The sequence below is a fragment of the Pinus tabuliformis genome, chromosome 5_1, assembly GCF_031772625.1.
Source record: "Pinus tabuliformis cultivar Carrire ecotype Pingquan chromosome 5_1, CPIR1, whole genome shotgun sequence".
Lineage (NCBI taxonomy): Eukaryota > Viridiplantae > Streptophyta > Pinopsida > Pinales > Pinaceae > Pinus > Pinus tabuliformis.
In genome coordinates, this window is record NC_142305.1 from 296,992,293 (window position 1) to 297,014,003 (window position 21,711).

At 40.4% G+C, this 21,711-nt stretch overlaps 1 long non-coding RNA gene across 2 annotated transcripts in view; it reads right to left on the minus strand.

The window, feature by feature from the left end:
- LOC149164523 (uncharacterized) overlaps positions 1-21,358 on the minus strand; it is a 77,036-nt gene extending 55,678 nt beyond the window's left edge. For both annotated transcript variants that reach the window (XR_016260697.1, XR_016260698.1), the window contains exons 1-3: positions 20,157-21,358; positions 19,531-19,771; positions 19,356-19,418 (exon numbers count right to left, since the gene is read on the minus strand). This is a non-coding gene — a long non-coding RNA (uncharacterized LOC149164523). The remainder of the gene's footprint in view (positions 1-19,355; positions 19,419-19,530; positions 19,772-20,156) is intronic.
- Between the last annotated feature and the right edge of the window lie 353 nt (positions 21,359-21,711).

Below are 21,711 nucleotides of genomic sequence, written 5' to 3' on the forward strand. Positions count from 1 at the left end.
TTTTCCTGCAAACACCAGATATATGGCTAGGTTACCTCAAATAGAAGCACTTGAATCCTTTGATATTGACTGCTTTAGTTAGGCTCTTGTTAAGAAATTGAACATGTCCATTATTTCTCCATTGCCCGTTTGACAAATCGAGCTTGGCAACTACAGTAAGTTGGTCTTCCTTTCCATGTTGGAGGATGACCATCTTGCTTAAAAGAGTGCTTGACATGTGGACACCTTGACTTGGAGGGCACACCACCTTGGTTGCACAAACCCTATTGTGCCATGTGGCATTTATGCTTAGTGAAGCACTTCACTTAGAGCCTTTGTTGTTGACTTAGCCTAGGGTTTGCTCGTGGACTTAATTCATGTTTTATTGTTGGCTTCACTCACCTATTCTATATATAAAAGGAGGAAAGTGTCCTGGTAATAAAACAAACATAAAGAGCATGTCATAGAAAAAAATCTCGATATGATGCCAGCTATGTGGTAGATCTTGGAAGAAAGTGCACTCACCCCTCTAACAAGGATAGTCCCTATTGAATGCATTGTGCTAGGGTTCTATGGCTTGTGAAATGCAATTGAAGAATATCAAGCTTGTGTGATGCAAGTGCTTTGGTTGGAATTTGGATAGTTGGTGTAATCTAGTGCATTGTTGAGCTCCTTGGAGAGGCCTTTGTAGTAGTGGTTGGATCCCTTGCGATGCCTTATTATCACTGGTTAGAATTTACAATGACTGTAGATTCCCTAGCTAGGGTTTGGGAAGCTTGGGAGAAATCTTTGCTTGAGATGAGTTGATAGGACTTATTGAATTAAATTGGAATGAACTGGGGCATAGTACCTTATTTAAGATATCATGATAATGAGGAGTTCTACCATTGTTGTCCTAAATTCTCTTTTATTGCAGATCTGATATTCATGTGTTTTGGGCAAGTTTCATGGTTGTTTGGATATTCTTGTTGTTGAACCAACAAGGTTGAAATGTTGAGTGATTTGGCATGCCTTAGTTGAAAACTTCAGACCTAGAATGTGTTGTTATATTTGCATACTAGATTAATTACACCCTAAACACTGATGTGTTGATCCAATTTTGAAGTTATTTTTTCGGTTGAACCTACCAAGACTAAGGTCTGCATATGTAAATATTTTAGTACAGCAGTTTTGTGTCACAAAGTCATGACCTCATTTAAAGTGAGGTGGCAATTTGAGAACTAGGCAACCTTCCAAAATTTCTACAAATGTCAATAAGGCACTCGGTTAGACTAATAACAACCCATATAATTTATAGATAAAAATCTCGAGAGGCATGACTTACTCCCCACATAATAGATGTAGAAGGGAGATGTTCCCTAACATCCAAGGGCATTGATTTCCCCACGGGAAGAGATGGAACTAAGGATGCATTGAGAAAATGTGTGACTCTTGCCAATTGGTGATGCATTGGAAGTTTCCATCTAACAATATACGGTGATGTGAAGTAGCTCTAAGCATTCCCTTCCAATTCAAATATGCTTGTTTTGGCCCAATCTTTTTTACAATCTACTCAAGTCACAATGAGTGTGCATGATCATCTCACCTTGTGTGCTGAAGACCAATTTAAACACTGTTGTCTTTAAAAGCCCAATAATGAGTACATTATAAATAAGTTATGGAACCCGCTTGAGGCAAAATTTTATATCACCAAAATCATCTCGACGAGATGAATCTAATCGTGAAGTTTGTTTTTAACATATTTTGTTTTCGGTTATATATGGTCATAGAATACCAAGGACGGTGTTCCCTTCGTGGGGGACAGGTTGTAATGACCCCGGTCATCTTGCCAAGTATGTAGACATTGTGCTAATGGTCCCAATTTTGGTACATGCATGTATATAGTGTAAATGTTGTCTTGGTCACCTTGATATTGTAAATATTTTTGTTATCCTGGTACACATGTTGATGGTTACATTCGTATGGCTATTGTGAACACTTTATTAGTTATCCAGGTATACATGACCCCAAAAAATATTCTTAACAACTAACACAATTCAAGACACCAATTAAGGAAAAGAAACAATGGTAGGGTATGACACTATTTATCAATAAATATTTCTTTGTATGTGGTACACATTAAGGTTATAAGCCCAATTTTGTATCAATCATTAGGATGGAATATAGCGCATATGATTAAGCACCAATTTGATACAGCGCATATAATTCAACAAGCGAGACCTAATAAGCCCTGATATGCTCGCAGGCATAGGATTCACAGGACTGGACGCAGCTAACAAGGGTTGGCAGATATTTTGCAAGTTATTAGCACATGGTGAACAGATTTTTTTTTCCTCCCTCACACCTTGTCGATTCTAGAACAGACCTAGGAAGAGGGCAAATGGCAGACAAGGAGAAAAAGGGAGGCCAAATGGCAGGAAATGGAAAAGCCAATTAGCCAGGCCCTAACTAACCAGAAGCAGGGGGCGAACAGTAGAAAAAGGGGAGAAATCGAGACCAAGGGGAGGGGGAAGGACAAGAAGCAGAAGAGCACAGTGAGAGCAGAGTAAGGGAGAAGGAAACGAGAAGTGAACAAAGGGGAAGGCAAGACAAAGGAGAGGACAAACAAAGGCAAGAAGGTAGCTCGAAGGGCATTGTTGCAAGGAGGGAGTCGCACCTGAACATCGTGGGGTCTGCACCACAAGGACAGCAAATCAAATTACAGTATCAGAGGTAAGCCTCCATCATGCTACTGAACTATGCATTTAGCATTTACTGCATTAGACTGCCATTGTCTCTGCATCCAATTAGCAACTAGATTCTAGGGCATAGCACAAGGGTGAAATCAAGACCATGACTCTCTTCTTAGCACTGCATTTTCCCAAACATCTACAAAAAAATATAGGTGGTGGAGTAACCACTCAATAGTGTTGTGGACTTGGTTGTCCTTACACATCAGAGGGAAAAAATCTTACAATCGTGTCCTCTTGACCTTATAATTGCTTGGTTAGTTTTACTTTCCAGGAGTTAGGGACCTTGCAGTCATGTTTGTGGCTTAGCCACCTTCCAGCAGGTGTGGTTGTAATGTGCTAGGACAATTTTGCCCTAGTTTTACCCTTGAGGGACTAGGGTTTCAATAAACGTTCAGGTATAGATAGTGACAGTATAATTAAATGAAATTATCAATACTGCAATTATTGCTCGTAAATAACTCTACAATCCAACAAATACGATTGCAATGGCATCAGTGATTTAGCAGTCCAATATCAAACAATTTGAATCCACTACATAGACTATAATCAAATATGTCGTGCTCTAATAGTTTATAAGCTGACAACCCTTACAAACTTCAATAGTTCAACATAAGAAAAATCTCATTCAGATCTGATGACAGTCTTCAGCCCTACAGACTTCAATAACAGAATTTATAAGCTAAATTTTACGATCTATAGTTAGCAACAGTAGGAATTATTATGAATCCAATAATCAATCGGATGTTATACTTCGATACCACGCTTGTCAATATCTGCAGCCACAGGAAAGTCAACGATTTGCCTCCCGAACCACTGCAAGGAGAGATGACGTTGCTTGTCCACAAGTGTTTGGTTGACTCAACTTTTGTTCGAGAATCTCACAAGGCCCCAATTCGACTACAGGGATCCACAATCGGAATTATGCCCGAATGATCTAACAGAACCTTCAATAATCTCAGGTCTTGCTACAATTATTATCCTCATGCTTCCACCAGAGTCTTTGATACTCTGTGACAGGAGTCGCACCTTTCGTCAGCACTGGGATCTGTGGAGTTCGGCTCCAGGAAACTCTAGACGCCACAGCTACAAGACTTGCACTTCGTTCCTCAACTTCAGGCCTGCGTAATCTGCTTTAGAATACCTAGTTGGCTACAAAACTTTTGTTCATGTCCCAACACTTCATGTGGACATAGAATAGATGTGTTACAACCGAGAGCCTTGAATTCTTTGTTAGATTGATGCGAGGTTGTCTTACGTCAACAGAACTAAGGTTTCATGGATCTATTTCAGGACAGGGTCCACGATTACGCACAAGCCGAATTTATCCTCAAGATCTCACTTCTTAGCTGAGTCGAGAGTTACCCTTCCAACTCACTTCTTGTGCGCACGTGAGATCCAATCAACCTCAGGAATGCAACCCGCCTAACCTCAGGGATATAGCGAAGGGCTGAGTGGTTGAACAAACTGTGACTTGCTTTGCACTCTCGTATTGTTGAGTCAACGTTTGCTCCTTTTCAATCCACTATGCAGGAAACCCATGATGTAACTCATTGGTTGGAAGATGAGGGGTGATCCTTAATCTTCCTGTGTCCAATTACTGGCCCTAACCAGAATTTTACCACCACAAAATACACTCCAATCAAACCTTTTCTCTTTGTGGATTAACTACCACAAAGAAAACTTGGCCCAAAGAATTATCCTGCCTTAAAACCTCCAAACAGAACAATTGTTTCAGCGAGTCTCCACAACTTAATCCCATAAATTCGTTATTTACCAAAAATCAATTGAAATGTCCCTCTGAGAATTAGGCAAGACAAATGAGAAGAAAAAGGAGATTGACTAGGATGGAATCTTTCACCACCGAAATCAATCAAAGAGAAAAGGGGTCTTAAAACCCTCAAAGCCTCAAGCTCAAAGAACAAAGATAAAAGATTCAATCCAATCATGATCAAAATGAATTCATCCCTCTCATATTTATAGATTTCCTAGAGGGCTCTCTCCTCCTTAAATGATTGAGTAAATTTCACTTCAAACCCCAACTTTGGGTTTCTTTGCCCAACTGCCCCAAAACTTGCCCAAACATTGGGTTTTTTGGGGTTTTTCCCCTTTATTGAGGACTATAGCCTACAGGGATTGATAGGCTACTACGTCCCTTGGGCCAATTAATCCTCTCGGAACATTACAGTTCCCCCTTCCCAACATTGCTTGTTCTAAAGCAATGGCATGTCTGGTTGCTGCATCAATTCCATGTTGTCTGCAGTTGATGGTATCCAATTCTCAGAAATTTGATTCTGCAAGTTTGTCTCTTTTCCTATGAGCAGTAGATTTGATCCTAGAATAAATGATTTTGGTATTTTGGCAGTAGCAAGCCCCTTTTTATACACCTTTAGGCCCATGAATCTTCCAATAGATGCAAAAATTTGCAAAAAAATCTTGTTACGGAGACTGATGAACTCTTCATTAGGTCTCAAATTACCTTGATTCAATGCCTCTATACCTTTTGTAATTGCAGATGATGAAACAAGATTCCTAGAAGAAGGCAGAAGAAAGCGTCCATTTTTGACGTTGATTCCAAGAGTCACACAGCATTGCCCATCAAATTTAATTCTTTCTTGTGAATAGCCTAACATCTTAGCTAGTGCCATATCAAAATCATTCCCGCAATACTTCAAAATAATATCATCCTCAGCTTGGCAAAACTAACTGTTACGCTTGAGCACCCTTTGTACTTCCGACAAACAAGTATGTACGTTCCAAGAGATAACCTTCAACAATAAATACTCTACATCAATACAACTTTGGTCAAGCAGAAACTCAGCTTTATTCCCAGTCTTAGAGTCTAACACAAAGGTATTATGAGAGTAGATAACATGTTGATCTTGTTCTGGGAAAGGTATGCAACCTAAATCTGCTCCAATTTCTTTAATAGAATCCAGCCAACAAATGATTTTTATACCAAGAGTTTTCATGTTAGCTGAAAATGTATGAGCCTTGTAAATAAGATGGTTAGTATTCGCCTTAGCCAAAGGCCTCTTTTTTTGATATATTCCTACTGCCAAGTTACTTTGCACTGTTGGTCTTGAAGATGTAGCAGGGTTCTTAGTTTATGCAAAACGTCAAAGTATTGGACCATGTATCTGCATTTCTATTTGTTTCAGGGCACTTAAATGAGGAGTCACTGGCTTAAGCAAATCTAACATAAGCAAGCCTTTACCCCTAATGGATTGACTGAGATTGCTCTACAAATTTCTTCCACAGTTGTTTAATTCAACTATCCTAAATGTAGAGTTCAGACCTATTGTTGGTTTAGAACCAGATGGTGTAATATCATGAATGCTTATATGAATTGTACTCTTACCATTGCTTAGTAGTAGTGGCAATTGTCCTTGTAACCCCATTTCCTTTACCAGTTGTTGTTCCATGAGTGACAGTCCACTACTTCTTCTCCTTGACTAAATGGGGAATGGTTGGTGATTGTCAGTACCACACAAATTTGCTTGTTGCACCTCTTGAAAAGCAAGCATTATGCATGCACTGGGTCGTGCCCTCATATTTCCTGATATAGCTTCATGTTCAGAAGTCATTGTAGGGTTGCTTAACTAGATTCCTTTTTGCTGGAACTGAGAAAAATGACTGGGAACTTTGTTTGAACCACTAGAATTGCATATAGAAGGTGATACAAGAACCTCAGTCTGCAAGCCTTTGGTCATTCCCAATACCAGAATGGAACCACCCTCTTGCTGAGTAATATTTGAGCATTGAACTTTCAGTATAGGTTGAGTTATCCCATGAAATAAAGTTCCAGACCTTATCCCTATTCTGAGTTGAATTCCATGAATCCTTCCACCCAAAATTTCTAAAATAGAGTCATGTGAAATTGCTCCTACTACATTTTGAAACAATGCCCTTACATGGCTTACAAGCTCCACATTCTCTTGTTTGGAACCAAGTTGAACAACTCCATATGGTGTTGCTACTGCAACTGTCATTATTCCAACTGCAAATTGATTCTTCCATTCAACGAAATACTCTAGATTTGAACATCCATTCTTTGGACCAAAGGAAAACCCTTTCTAGAGGCAATTCTCTTGAAAACCCCAACGATGCTTCCCAGCAGATGCAACATGTCCAATGACACCTTGTCCAAGTGAATACGTTTGGTTTGACATCTGAATCATAATGGATTGCATCTAATCCTCCATAGAACACCCATCTGAACCATGGGCTTCATCATCAAGTTGATTTCCTCCAGTATCCCAACCTTTGAGAAATGAGTCACGTATTGTTAGTGTAGAAAGATTTGAAATGCCTGGGGGTTTTGCAGATTCATAGTAGCCATCTTCCCATGTCATAATCAACTTATCTTTTGAGGGCATCCCTTTATCAATTCTAATGTCCTTTATACTAAGCTCATCATCTTTCGACAGATTATTTGATTCAAATGCTCTAGATCCTTCATTGCTTTGCTCAGTTGATTCATTGTTTGCAGCTTGGACAACCTCATCTTGAAATTGCACAGATCCTTCATCTGGTGTAGAATTTTGGCCAGCATCTGTCTCCTCTACTTGACTGACAGAAAATGCACCTCCAGGTTTATTATTAATATTTGTTGAATTCAAGCCACCACCCACTGTATCTGAGACACCAAAAGTAGAAGCAATTGGTGCATGTCGGCCATCCTTCCTTTCATTTTCCTCATGCCCATTTGTACTTCCAGTTTCAACTTCTAGATTGCGGAGGCTTTCATCCATAGTTGCACCACTTCCCTCACTATGCTGACTTTCAGATTCTATATCCCTATTTCCAGTTTCATTCCCTCATCTCTCATCATCACATCAGGGTCATCTATATTGGCTAATGTAGCAAATCCTGATCCTCTTTGTTCACTATGTTCCACATTAGCAATTCTGCTCTAGTTGTGATGGTTCAACCTTGCTCATTTGTTGTTCACCATTTTGTTGTATACTTACATTGTTCACTGTGAAACGGGTCTGAGCATCAGTTGCCATATTTTGTTGCCCTTCATCACCATTATCTGCACTGGGAGCAACACCTTGCTTGGGCTTATGATCAGTATCGCTTGGTTTATTTTTCTTGCCCCTATTCCAGAAGTCGTTCCATTTTATTTTTCTTAGATGTTGCGGCATTTTGTTGAATTCTTCTAATCTTCGGATCCTTTCTGCTTGCTGCTCTTCTAGCCTCTTCCAAGACTCAACTTGTTACCAAAACTCACATACTTTTCCCGAAAATTTGCTTGCAGTAGTTCCATTTGCACATACCATCCAGGCTGGCAAGATTTTTGATCTAATTCCACTGTAATGTACTAGGGCAATTTTGCCCTAATTTTACCCTTAAGGGACTCTGTTTTCAATAAACGTTAAGGTATATATAGTGACAGTATAATTAAATGAAATTATCAGTACTGCAATTATTGCTCGTAAATAACTCTACAATCCAACAAATACGATTGCAATGGCATCAGTGATTTAACAGTCCAATATCAAACAATTTGAATCCACTACATTGACTATAATCAAATATGTCGTGCTCTAATAGTTTATAAGCCGACAACCCTTACAAACTTCAACAATTCAACATAAGAAAAATCTCATTCAGATCTAATTACAGTATTCGGCCCTACAGACTTTAATAACAGAATTTATAAGTTAAATTTTATGGTTTACAATTAGCAACAGTAGGAATTATTATGAATACAATAATCGATCGGATGTTATACTTCGATACCGCAACTGTCAATGTCCGCAGCCACAAGAAAGTCAACGATTTGCCTCCCAAACCACTATAGGGAGAGATGACGTTGCCTGCCCACAAGTGTTCGGTTGACTCAGCTTTCGTTCGGGAATCTCACAAGGCCCCAATTCGACTACAGGGATCCACAATCGGAATTATGCCCATATGATCTAACAGAAATCTTCAATAATCTTGGGCATTGCTACAATTATTATCCTCGTGCTTCCACCAGAGTTTGTTACTATGTGACAAGAGTCACACATTTCTTCAACACTAGAATCTGTGGAGTTCGGCTCCATGAAACTCTAAACGCCACAAGTACGAGGACTTGCACTTCGTTCCTAGACTTCAAGACTCTGTAACCTGCTTAACTTTTGTTCATGTCCCAGCACTTCGGTGGACATAAAATGGACACGTTACAACTAAGAGCCTTGAATTCTTTGTTAGACTCATGCAAGGTTGTCTTACGTCCAGAGAACTAAAGTTTCATGGATTGTTTTCAAGATGGGGTCCACAATTACGCCCAGGCAGAATTTATCCTCGAGACATCACTTAGTTGAGCCGAGAGTTACCCTTCCAACTCACTTCCTGTGTGCGTGTGAGATTCAATCAACGTCAAGAATGCAACCTACCTAGCCTCGAGGATATAGCAAAGGGCTAAGTGGTTGAACAAACTGTGACTTGCTTTGCACTCCCGTATTGTTGAGTCAACGCTTGCTCCTTTCTAATCCACTGTGCAGGAAACCCGTGACGTAACTTGTTGGTTGGAAGATTGGGGATGATCCTCAATCTTCCTGTGTCCGATTATTGAAATGATGGCCCTAATCAGATTTTTACCACCGCATAATACACTTCAAACCTTTTCTCTTTGTGGATTAACTACCAGAGAGAACTTTGCCCAAAAAATTATCCTGTCGTAGAACCTCCAATCAAAAGAATTGTTTCAGCGAGTCTCCACAACTTAATCCCAGAAATTTGTCATTTACCAAAAATCGATTGAAATGTCTCTCTGAGAATTAGGCAAGAATAATGAGCAGAAAAAGGAGATTAACTAGTGTGGGATCTTTCACCACCGAAATCAATCAAATAGAAAGGGGGTCTTAAAACCCTCAGAGCCTCAGGCTCAAAGAACAGAGATAAAAGATTCCATCCAATCATGATCAAAACGAATCCATCCCTCTCATATTTATAGATTTACTAGAGGGCTCTCTCCTCCTTAAATGATTGAGTAAATTTCACTTCAAACCCCAACTTTGGGTTCTTTGCCTAGCTGCCACAAAACATGCAAAAACATTGGGCCTTTTGGGATTTTTCCCCATTATTGAGGACTATAGCCTACAGGGAATAATAGGCTACTACGTCCCTTGGGCCAATTAATCCTTTAGGAAAATCACAGTGGTATATACACTTGGTAAAGATTTCATGCGGAATATTGTGCAATAAACTTAACCCTAATCTCTGAGTGAAGAACAAGCAATTGTTTGGCCCTCTGAGGGTTTAGGAATGATGGAGGGTGGAGGATTGTATCTCTAGAATCCCTCATCAAATAGTCGGTGGAGGCCTCAGGCTGCCCTAGGCTCACACTCATTTAGTAAACTTTGGGTTCCCAGCTCAGGGTGGAGTTGTTATCTCAAGGTGGAGGAACACCTCTGGAATCTTGGGACAAGTGAGGGTGGAGATTTTGTCTCTGGAATCCCTCATGGTTGTTGGGTGGAGGAAGATTACCTCTAGAACCCCTGAACAAGCCTGTGATTGAATATTCTTAAGCAAGAAGGGTGGAGGTGTGGAACACCTCTAGACTCCCTAGTGCAACTGAATATTCTTAAGCAAGAAGGGTGGAGGTGTGGAACACCTCTGGACTCCCTAGTGCAACTGAATATTCTTAAGCAAGAAGGGTGGAGGTGTGGAACACCTCTAGACTCCCTAGTGCAAGTTGTGAACACCTCTGGACTCCCTAGTGCCACTGAATATTCTAAAGCAAGAAGGGTGACAACTGCATTCCTGGCAATCTACCAATGGTTGGGAAGGAGATTCGTGAGCCTGGTCCCATTGCCAATCCCATGTCACATACTATTGAGTATCTTGGTGAGTATCTTAATGTGTTGGCTTGCCCAATACATCTGAACAAAGCTACAGGATTACATTGTTGTGTGCTTAGGCATGGTTGAAGGAGTGGATGGTGGTGTCTTGCTACATCAAGTATTGGTCTGTTGATACCTCAGCGTGACAACGCACAGCTTCCCTTGATATTGACTTGAGATACAAGAGTCTCAAGGTCTGAATAGTGCCTGGACATATCCCTGTTAACAAAGGATAGCTATTGGTTTAACTATCATGCATTTTAGTGGCTAGTCTGTGCATCGTTTTGTAATCCCTAGGAGTCATGACAAGAGATTTTCTCTCCTGTTGTGTTTGGTCCTATGAGCTACTTAACACTCCGTCGTATTAAACTATCTCTGGTAATCCTTTCACCAGTTCATATGTATGCCACCTTATTATAAAAATAAGTACTGATAGAACAGAAAACTTGTAGGCAACCTTAGTGTGCAACCTACTGTCTTAAATGGGACCTATCGTCCAACAATACCACACCATTGTATGACATAACATCGCAGTAAATAAATTGATTGCCCTCAGCGTGGATGGTATATATGAGGTCAATGGTTCCCACACTGCCCTGCTTTACTACATAGGCATAAGGTAGTATTGCAATATGCAGTCATCAGCGTCATAAACAATTATTAGACTCATCGGAGGCTATTTCATGTGCTGCCACTAGTGATTCTCACCAAGCATCACTGGTTACTCCATGAGTTGCAAGTACAGGCCTCTTGGATAGTGGTACTCTTAGAGATATTGAAATAAGGCATGATGTGTAGTTAAGCACCAGTATGCCACATTCCACTTAACATCAGTATGCCATACTTCTCATACACAACATTATAGATACAAGGCATTTAAGACCTTACTTCAAGCCTAATGAAATGATATTGTGGCTTATGATTGACCTCACTATCTCATGCAACACCCATGTCTTACTAACATAAAGGTCACGGTTCTACTGTGTTTCTGCACTTTTGTCCCTAATCTTTTCCATAATTTAACATGCCCTTATCAGTGGTTGCGTAGCTGTTGGGTCTCTTATATACAGTAGTGAAGAATAAAACAGTTAAGTCTTACCCAATATGGAATTACCACATGTTGTTTAGCTCCTAGGTCTACAGAAGTAAGAACAGATTGAATCTAGTATGAGTTTTGCACAAATAGCAAGCCATTCCGGGGTGGGTGCTTGTTGGACACCTAATCCTCAATGGGTTAGTGTGGAAGCCAAATGGACAAAAGGAGCCCAAGAGACCTTGGGATGTGGAACCCAACGGTCACATAATGTACTATAAATGTATATCTCTTGTTAATAAAAATTGTACTCTCATGATTTATCCTTCATAGTCCTTTGTTGTCCATGTGTGTTTAACATGGTATCACAGCAGGCAATTGCTGGTCCTGCTCCAATTTGAGCCACTTGTTTTGTGGTCTCTATATATATGTCAGTTCTGCCTTTCTCCTAATCAGAATTGAGCAGAATTGCCACCTTATAAAGCGTTTTACTGTGTGCAGACCTGCCAGTTCTACCCATCACCTGTAATGCTCCATTAATTCATTATCTGCTAGAAATTTGTTGCCTCTCCTACCTGACCTGTGGCATTGTATACGCTGCTGCACCTGACTCTGGCTATTTTAAGACTCTCTGTACCTGCGCTCTCATTGTCTGCCATACCTGCGCTCTCTATCTGACATCACCTGCGCTCTCTGTACCTGCGCTCTCATTGTCTGCCATACCTGCGCTCTCATTGTCTGACATTACTTGCATACTTTGTGTTTCAATCACATCGCTTGGGTTTGGCTTTCCATTGACATCGCTTGGATTTTCATTTCCTTTTACCTGCAATATTGAACGTTGTCACATGGAGGAGATGCGGTGAGCGTGGTCCCGTTTGGAGTCTGGTGGAGAAGCGGGATATTGTGGAAAACACTGCTCCAATCCACGCATGAAAAGAATGTTGTCACATTGAAGAACGCGGAAACGTGGTATCGCTGTTACAGTTATTACTAATACGCATATAGTCACCATTCCGTTGAACGCTGTTACGTTTATACGCATATAGTTTTTCAATGAAAACGCATATAGATATGTTAATACGCATATAGTTTTGGGGAAATGGTGTGATTTGAGGTCAAATAAATCAGAATGGACCTGATATGCGTGGTTATAATACCTGATATGCGTGGTTATGTTATTGTTAATGGAAAATGAATTCTCCGAGGAGTGCAGAATTGCGTGGGACGAAGTAGAGGAAGTGAGCCAGGCCAAAGCCCACTTTCGCCTACGCTCCGAGAAACAGGACCCTTTAGAAGGTTACTGTAAGGAGAATCCAGAGACCGATGAGTGCCGTATATACGAGGACTGATGAGTGTTTGAAGTGGATCTGTGTTTGAAGGAACATGCAACCTTCCTTTGCAAGTGTGACTCCTCCCATCTTCAATGTGATATAATCAGGTAATTTGGGTCTCATCCCAAGTGCCTCTTCATCTTTGAAGACTGTATGCTTGACATATATCTTGTCAGTTTGACGCCGAAAAAAAAATCGGGCTGAGTTGGAGCATAGTGGCCCAGACTCGAAGATAAGCTGGAGGTCTCAGACAATTCCTCCTTAGAACTAGCTTTCACAACCTTGGAATACCAGTGGCTGGAACTGAAGGGCGTGCAGAGAGGTTGTAAGCGCCTGGTAGCAGCGCCGCGCAGAATTTGAGTACACAAACCTTTGAGCTTCAGCATTTTCTTCTTCTTCTGTTGGAGATGGTCACAGCGCGTAGGGTTTTTAACTGTGTTTGGGTGCCAAATCAAAGGTGTTGATTTTGGAAGCGATTGATTTGCGAGATATATAATTTGGAGCAGAGAGATTCTCACTGAGGATGACTCTACAATTATATGCAAAGTTATAATGTTTTGTATCGTATATGGCAAATGGATTAAATGCTTAGATTAGTAGTGTTAGGGGCATATTGAACATTGGTGTTACACCTTAAGTTTTATTTGGAACTACAGTAAAATGCCAGTTTGATGGAGATTTTGTTGATGGGAGATTTGATTTCAGTATCAAGGACAACACATGTCAAGTTTGTGCAAGGACGTGTCTGGACCAAGACTAGAGACCAAATCGAGTGGAATATCAGCCCATCTTGCTCACTGATTGAACATGGAAGCTGTTGGGGCAATTTGCATATGACTGGTACGAGTTTCAGAGTTAATAACACTGCTGGACATGGCCAATTAAAGGCTATTATGTATGGTTGTTTTCCCTGAAAGGAACTGATAAGTTAGAGACATCTTTGCTGAAACTACATTACCAGTGAACTATTAACAAAGGTACTATTGAAATTAAGACACCCGTGGAGCTTATTAAGAAAGGAGACAATGTTGGTTCTTCCGAGGCAGTTTTGCTGGCAAAGCTTGGTACTCGGCCATTTTCCTATGGATTGATTGTGTAGTCTGTATACAACAATGGATCGGTATTTGATCATGATCTCACAAAGGATGATTTAATAGAGAAATTTACTGTTGATATTTCTACTGTGACAGCTCTTTCTAGTATTTGAAGGATCCAAGAAAATTTGCAGTTGTTGCTGCCCCAGTTGTGGAACTGTATTTAAAACTCATTATAGTTTGTCTACATATATGCATTGATTCCTTGATTCATTTGCTGCACATTTATAAAGGATATTGCTGTGTACTGTGAGCGGGTATTACTTTTCTGCATTGAGTAGTAGTTGTGATCAGTTTTTTAAGGCGTAAAATCTGACATTGAAAAAAAAAATGGCCAGAATCAATGAAGTATTAGAGTTCCTCAAAACTCTCATATTGTCTACTACTCATGATACATTAAAACTCAGCAAAGTTTCTCTCACAGACATTCAGGTCTGTCTACAAAATGCACAAGAGAATATTGAGTTTTTGCAGCTTGAGACAAAGCTACAGCAGGAAGAATTACAGCAGTGGAGTCATCATTTTGAACATGTTTCTGTTTAGAACATTGAGACTGCAACCTATCAGAAGCAAGTCAATAATGTTACAACTGGTTCAGATTTAGTACCCAATAAAGCAATAGTTGTACATGCAGATGCAGAAACTCAGTCTGCACTTCCCAAGCCTATCATCAGACCTTGGGAACAGCTTGTCCACAACAAGCACAGAACTGGTCTTGGATATGACAAGGACTTGTCCTTTCATATTCCAGACTACTCAAAGCCCATTCAGTTTCAGAGTGCTGGATTCATTCATGACAGTTCACCTGCTCCTCATGACAGTTCACCTCCAGTTGTTCCAGTTCACCTCCAGTTGTTCCAGACTCTGCCCCTCTTCCACAACAACAACAACAACAGATTGTGAAATGCCAACTGATGAGCCCCAAATTTGGTAACATTTTGGGCTCATTTGGCCTAACTACCCTTGCTCAACCCTTCATTTTTCATGACTTATGCATCATTTTTTAGTATATTTATGTCATTTGTACGAATGAGGGCAGTCACTATTCCTAGGTGGCTAACACGTGCTTATTTCAGGTTTTTTTGTCATTTAATGGAGCAAAACCACGAAGATGAGGGCTAGGAAACAGCCAAGATGGGATTGAGATTTTGTAGGAAGGTTGTCCACAGCATTGAATGGCCTTCCTCGTGATCTTCACCCCCAACTCCGAGCTCCAACAGCCACCACCACCGAGTTAGAAGGCAGCCAAACGGATTTTGAGGAAGCAGCAGATCACTCTTAGTTTGGTCAGCCAAATCCCACTAATTTAGGAGGCCAGCTTGGCCCTCGTAATGTATAAATGATGAGGTTGTAGCCTTCGAAAAGGACTTTTGAAACCTTGTTGCACATTCTGGATTATGAGCTGTTAGCTCTGTTTTGCTCTTTTGTAAGCCATTTTTGGCATGTTATTGGACTTATGATTATTATCTTTTAATGGAAAGCAGGCAGATTTGAGTTCAGTTCTGAGTTCTTAAAGGAGCCATAGCTCTCGGGGTTGGGCCCAACCTGAGAGCCTAAGGTCTCCTTCCCTTGTATCGTTACCTTTCTTTCAGCATTGTATTTCTTTTCCTTTACATGTATTTGGAAACGCAGTTTGCTGAGTTGAATTTCTTGGTGTGGTTAAGTAGGTTAGCTTTAGGAACAGAGTTGCTTCAGTAGTTTAGAATAGAGTAAGGAGATTGGAGTTAATAAGAGTTCCAAAAAAGGGTTGACTGCACACTCATTTTCACCTCTGTTTAGGGGTTGGAATTGCAGACAGTGCCACCCACCAAAAACAGTGTTTTACATGTTCATGCAATCTTTGATACAATGTTTTCGCTGTAATAGTTGTCCATGCGTTCAGATCTTGTGGAATGATTCTTTGCTTCAGTACCATGCATGATTTTCCTTAGCAATAACGTTGTTGTTCTTTGGTTTTACTAAACAGTTAGAATAGGATCATGATATTTCGGTTATGTGCAGGACGTGGATGATTTGTTTCGTTTACACTGTGCAGTGCTACTCCCTCACTCCCTTATCCTTCTAAGTCGTGCCTAGGCCATCTACTCATCTCCCAGTTAGACCACTTGCCTCCCAACTCTTCTATTACCCACGTTATTTCACCTTTTCGGCCTTCCATTCCCTCTACCCTCCTTTAGACCAACCAGCTTTGCACACCCCCTCTTCATCTCATCTCTCTGTCACTGAGTCACTACAAACTCCTCCCCTACCTCCCTATCCATCCATGCAGCCTCTTCCACTCATCCATCACCCAAAAATCCGATTATAGGACATCCTGTAGGAATTACTGAACTTCCTGTAGAAATTCTGAACATCCTGTAGAACCCCTGCAGACTTCCTGTAGAAGCTCATAAACACGGTTGCTTGGCACCCAGACTTTGTGAAGCTCTCTGAAAAGATGTTAGGGACTCCTTAGACCCTCTCTGAGCCTTCCTGACCTCTTCCAAGCATTTCTCCCCTTGACCTACCCTTGCACAGTAAAAACCCAGTTAGAAGCACATGCATAATAATTCCAACAACTTGAGCAAAAATACAAAAATATGTTCTCTTCAGATGAAAGTAGTCTAGGCACATGCATCTCACCTTAATAGAAGTAATGGCATCACTTTCAGTAGTTTGCATTCTCACCGTTGCATCAGTAGGACTAGCTGGTAGAATTAGGGTTTGCTAGGATTTTCATTTCTTGTTGGCTTTCAGTTCATTTTCAAAGTAGGTTAATTTCCTTCGAGTTAGCTTTCGTTCATCGGTTAAAAAGCTTCTTCTGAGAGCTCATAGAAGTTGGCTTGAGCCCTAGCGGACTTGTGCTAGCTGACCAAGTGACAGCTGCGACAAGAGCTAGTACTTGTGCATACAGCACCGTCGCTTCCAAGTTTGTTACGAACTACCGGGTTGATAAAATTAGAGAAGGAAGCTCCAGGAGTTGTAGCATTATTGCTACAATACTGGAGCCCACCACCAACACTGTGATCGAGTTGGCCATTTGAAAGATCACTGTTTTGATCTTCATCCATGTAAGCACTGTCATAAAACCAGTCATTCTTCACATAGATGCTTCAGAAATAAACGTCTTGCAAGAACAAAGATTCATCTTGGATGGATCGCTTCTTGGCAATGGGCATCAACAGCCAAGAGGATATTCCAAACACATGTCAGAACTTGTTCCAGAGTATTGAATAGTCTTACAGTTGAGTTTTCTCCATCGTCTCACCTTGTATCTGACAAGGGGGGAAATGATGATCATCTACAAGCTTCAAAGTCACATCAAGCGAGCCTGAGCCACAACCTGCCACACCAATTTCAGGGTTGTAGCTACAGACAAAGATGCCCATGAACATGCCTTCAGTTGGTAATCTGGGACACTTCCTCTAGCAGAAGACTTCAACTTCTTGCCAGTTTCGGAAGAATTCCAGGAACAAAATTGGGAACACTTCCTCTACCAGAAGACTCCAGCTTCTTGCCAGTTTTGGAAGAGTTTTAGGAATTGCAATAATCATTCCAGAGTTGTTGGTCATCCTTAAACCATCACAGGTTGAGACTTCCCCTTTTAGGTTGAATCTCTCCCTTTTATGCGGGGTGAGACCTCCCTTTCATGGTTGAAGGTTTCCCTCTCTAAAACAATAGGAGCACTTCCTCTAGCAGAAAACTTCAGTTTCTTGCCAGTTTTGGAAGAGTTCCGGGAACTGCACTAAGCGTTCCAGTGTTGGTGGTCATCCTTAAACCACCGCCCTTTATACCAACATTTCAGAGAGCACATTCAGCCTTGTGCTGCGATGCATTTTTGCACATTTTGTATTAAAGCTCTCTTCTTGGACTCATACATAACCCTTCGGATTAAGATGGGGAATGTTGGACACCTAATCCTCAATGGGTTAGTGTGAAAGCCAAATGGACAAAAGGAGTCCAAGAGACCTTGGGATGTGGAACCCAACGGTCACATAATGTACTATAAATGTATATCTCTTGTTAATAAAAATTGTACTCTCATGATTTATCCTTCATATTCCTTTGTTGTCCATGTGCGTTTAACAGTGCTGCACCATATTGTCAAACTCACCATAGCGTAAATGGCTGTCCTAATTCTAGATTGCTTACAATTTATGTTACAAGTGATAAAAAAGTTAATCTATGTACCCCGCTCATGATAAATGCAACTCTGGAATAGAGAGGATATCACACTGATTATGTTTGCATTACCGATATGCCTACAATCCAAATTCTCTATGGTTTAAATTAGTTAATTGCTCATGGAAATGCAACCCTTGAATAGAAAAGACAGCACAGTGACCATGTTTGCATTACGGTTTTGTTTACAATTCATATTATGAAAGATTTAAATTAGTTTATGAACATTGCTCATCAGAGATGCAACTCTTGAATAGCACAGACAGCGTGGTGACAATGTTGCATTGTTGATTTTATATCTTGATATGCCAGATGCAATTACTGCAATTACATTCTCTTCAGTAAAGGAGTTTAATGATATAGGAATGCTAGAAATCCAGGGTTTCAAACTAAACCATCTTAACTGATGTCATTTATTGTTTTGCTTACAACTTTTACTTTCCATAATTTAATCTAGTTGCTAATTACATAGGCACTTTACCCATGAGAGAGAGAAAAGTTGCATTGCTGTCATATGTTATTCACAGCATTTGCTCTTAGTAAAGAGGTAGGTTGCACTACAGTCCAGTGAGATCCGACAAAGGAATCTAAGGACTATGCTTGTGAGGCTCTAACGCAGCTTGCACGGGGGATACACACATTAGAAACCAATTATAAATTATAAGTCATCTCTGGTGGGTCTATAACAAATTGTAAAACACCTAAGGTTCAGCACAGTCAACCTGGCAATACATAAAGTTGTATGGTGTGCCAATCTCCTTGCTGTGAGAGTCTCTTTGTCTTATAAAACTATTAGAAGGCAATTACAACCTCCATATATTGAACCTCACCTTCACTAGCTATGAGACAAGAAGTCACCCACAGTGTATCACTCTGACTCATCATCTTGGTAGTATAAACCATTATTGCTGAGGTCACTAAAGGCTACCCACTCCTTCAGGAATGCAATGTGAACTCAATCGTATAATATTTTCAAGTAATCCCTGGGTTTTTTTAGTCATTCCTTAAAATAATAATAATAATAATAATTTTCTAAGGGGATGTTACACTCTGTATCAAAATGGTTGCTCTATAGCTCGACTCATGAAAGATATTAACCATAAGACTGTAAACTATTAAAAAAATTATTGAACACATTATATGCAGAAGTACATCCTAAGTTAAAACAAAAGATCTTCCTTAACCTTTACCTGGCCCCACTGACGCTGTGAAATCTTCCACCCGGCTGAACTTAAGTTCCTCACGCACTGAATCTATAAAAACAGAACCAAAAATATTATGAAAGATATAAAACAAAAACGAAACCAAAAATATTATGAAAAACATAAAACAAATACCAAAAATCTGATCGCGTGATAAGCAAACCTGATGTGTCTCGGCATCGAATCCGGAACTTTGATTCTAGTATGGGTTTACTCCTGATATACTAGCTCCTAGTTGAGAAGACGAGCGGTTAGGGCGCTTTTGCCGATCCTGAAATTCCGGGCGATCCCTTCTCGGATGGGATCTGTTTATTCTCAATTGCCTGGTGCTTGCAAATTGGTTCTGCCATCAATTTTGCCAGCCCTTGTCCTTCGCTAAACTTAGTAGGCTAATATTAAAGTCGCTGTCACATATTATAAAAATACATTAGAAAGAAATCTATAACACTAAATAGGTAAGAAGGAAACAGATTAATGGTCTCTGAAATGAAAATGACCTAATGGTCTTTGGACAAAAAGAAGGCTATCTCACACAGAAATTAAATAGCTCCTTCCCTTTCATTATTCTAAATCACAACATCTGTATCAGCTATCATTATCTGCATCAGTTAAACTATTTGGATTGCCTTAAACTGAAAAGGGAAAAAAATTCTGAAAACAATTTGGACCAAAAGAGGACTCTGCCACACAAAAATTAAACAGCCCCTTCCCTTCATGAGTTTAAATCTTAAAACAAATTCATGAGTTTAAATTTTAAAACAAATTACACATAACTGAAACCAAGCATACCTGACTTCACTTGTGACCATCGTATCTGTGGAATCTGCATTACTTTACTAGGCTATTTGGGCTGCCTTAATTTCCCACTATTAAACCAAAAAGAAAAAACCATGAAAAAAGAAGTAACAGAAAATGCGAGAGGAAAAAAATAAGCAACAGAAAAGACAAAAGGGTAAAAAACATGCTTAAAAGTTAGCACGGCCATGCTAAAAACACACATAAAATAACAATGCAGAGAAAAAAACACCAAAAACAATAGCAAAAGGAAAATGAAAATAAAAATGAAGAACAAAAAGAAGAACAGACGCAGATTCGGACTCTGGTCCGCATTCACAGCCAATTCTAAAATCCAGCCCACAACCATCGGAGTCTCCCATCACATCGCATCGACTCTAAAATCCAACTCCGCTCTGCATCTGCATCCAACTCTAAAATCGAATTTATACTTTACTCGAATCCATATCAAACTTGTTACGCCGAATGTGCTCCTCACGGGGTTGGGCTGGCAGTATTCATATCAAACTTGTTACGCCAATCAGAACCGGGAACTTAACGAAGCTCATCCGACTCGACATCTCTAACAGGTTCGATTCCGGCGGAGCTAGGCCATCTGAGCTCACTCGACTCGCTCTTCCTCTACTTGAAGACCCTGTCGACCCCCAGCTCGGCAATCTGAGAAACCTGAAGTCATTGGATCTTTCATTCAATGACCCGACTGGAAAAATTGGAGCTCACTCTCCTGAATCTGTTCTTTAACAAGCTCCATGGCGGAATCCCCGATTCCATCGGCAACCTGCGGACCTTGAGGTACCGAATCTCTGGGACAACCTACCGGTCACGGGTTCGATTCCCCACCCCCTCGGGAGAAATGGCAAGCTGCTTGCCCTAAACGTCTCGTCTGATAAGCTCACGGGCCTCATACCGCAGGATCTCTGCATGGGTGATGAGCTTCAGAGCCTCATTCTGCTCGGCAATTTTTCTTCGGCCCCATGCCGGTAACCTTGGGGTCCTGCATGTGCTGAAAAGGGTGCCATTGAGACCAGGATGCGGTGTAGAAGATTCATGCCTATGGTTTAGGCCTGCAGCACCCTTCTGATCGCATTGCCCTGGTTTGGAGTGTGTATGAATTGATGGTTTTACAGCGGCCTTCGTCCTCTGCATCCATGCGACATCACGCGCGTGCAGCGCTGCACCTCTCCCCGCCAACCTCTCCATCCAAATTCGCATTAGTGGCATGATGCATTTAATGAAGAGCGGGGATGTTATACTGTTTAGATTTTGTTTAATTTTTATGATTTATATTTTCTGTGTTGTTTCAACAGTTAAATTCGTGGCTTAAACAGGACCAGACACATCATCAAATTCAAATTGTGAGAGGGACAGGACACAACCCATTATTCTTGGGTAGAACAAAGTAAATAATTTAATTTTAAAATAAATTATTAATTTAATATATAAATGCTTTAATTTAAAAATATATTTGTTAGAAAAAAGTATGATATATTAGATAATTTAAAGTATTTTAGTTTATTTTCATCAAATAAGTTTTATTAGGGAAGAATTA